This window comes from Crocodylus porosus, unplaced genomic scaffold (assembly GCF_001723895.1).
Source record: "Crocodylus porosus isolate Cpor-Errol unplaced genomic scaffold, CroPor_comp1, whole genome shotgun sequence".
Classification (NCBI taxonomy): Eukaryota; Metazoa; Chordata; order Crocodylia; family Crocodylidae; genus Crocodylus; species Crocodylus porosus.
Genome location: NW_017728886.1, coordinates 238,102,059 through 238,103,610, shown reverse-complemented (window position 1 = coordinate 238,103,610; position 1,552 = coordinate 238,102,059).

Genomic DNA, 1,552 nt, shown 5'->3' with positions numbered 1-1,552 from the left:
GGTTCAAGCACCTACATTGAACACCTTCAAGAGTAAATTGGATGTTTATCTTGCTGGGATCCTACGACCCCAGCTGACTTCCTGCGCTTTGGGCAGGGGGCTGGACTTGATGATCTCCCGAGGTCCCTTCCAGCCCTGATGTCTATGATGTCTATGATGTCTGTGTTACACTAGGGTGTAATCAATCCAAGCTACAGGTTAGTGTAAGCGGTGTCCCCTCCACCCCCAGTTGGCCTGGATCAGGCACACTGCTCCTCACCCTCTCTAGTACCCCAAATCCCTACTCACTGTCCCTCTACTACCCTTCTCTCCCACTTACTTGTGGCCGCCCATGCTCTGTCTCAGGGGAACAGGCATAGAAGGGTTAACCTGCTGTCTCAGACAGGCTTAACCTGGAGAAGAGCAGTAGCTTGGCAGCAGGGGTCAGGCAGGCAGGTTAACCCTTCCCTGCCTGCTCCTCTGAGACAGGCAGCACAGGAAGTCACAAAAGGGGCTGGGGACACAGCAGGGGAACGCTGAGGGAACAGGGGAATTAGGAGAACCTCAGGAGGCAGGGAAGAAGCCCAGAAAGGGAATGGAGGGTGATAGTTACCTTTCAGTCCTTCTGGCTGTTACTAACCCGAACACGTGATTGCTCCAAATTGGAGCTAACACTAACACTGATTAACATGTGTGCAGCTCACAGTGTAACATATAACAGGGCCTATAGAAAAATAGGTCTGGAAGAGACTTCAGGAAGTCATCTAAGCCCAAACTCTGCTCAAGGTAGGAACATCCTATGCAAACCATCCCAGCAAAGCTTCTAAAGATGGAGATTCCACAACCTTTTTATAGGCAACCAGGTTCTTTGAGTAGTTGTGATATCTTCTATTAGACCAAATGAATAGTTGGAAAAAAGTTCTTGGCAAGATTTTGGGCTCAGTTACTCTTCTTCAGGCATAAGAAGTCTCAGCATGGATATCCAGGCTTGCCTGAGGGCAAAGAAAAAAGCATACTGGTGGTGGAAGCAGGGGTCAGGGACTAAGGAGGAGTACATCTCCCTGACCCAAGCTTGTAGGGGTTTGGTAAGGAAGGCTAAAGCAGCACTGGAGCTTAGATTAGCTTCTAGGATTAAGGATAACAAAAAGTCCTTCTTCAAGTATATAGGTAGCAAGAAGAAGTCTTGGGGTAATATTGGACCCCTACAAGGCAGGGCAGGTCAGTTGGTGACGGATGCATGACAGAAGGCAGAACTCTTTAACAAGTTCTTTGCCTCTGTGTTCCTGTCTGCTGACAACAGGGTGCTCTCGGGTGACAGCGTAGAGAGGCCCAGGAAGGATGCGAGTCCCCTGACTGTTAGTTCAGACCTAGTTAAAGATTACCTGGAGTGTTTAGATGTGTCCAAGTCAGCGGGCCCGGATGACCTTCATCCACAGGTGCTGAGGGAATTGGCTGGTGTCATTGCGGAGCCATTGGCACAGCTGTTTGAGGACTCCTGGTGCTTGGGCCAAGTCCCTGAGGACTGGAAAAGGGCCAATGTGGTCCCTATTTTCAAGAAGGGGAGGAAGGAAGA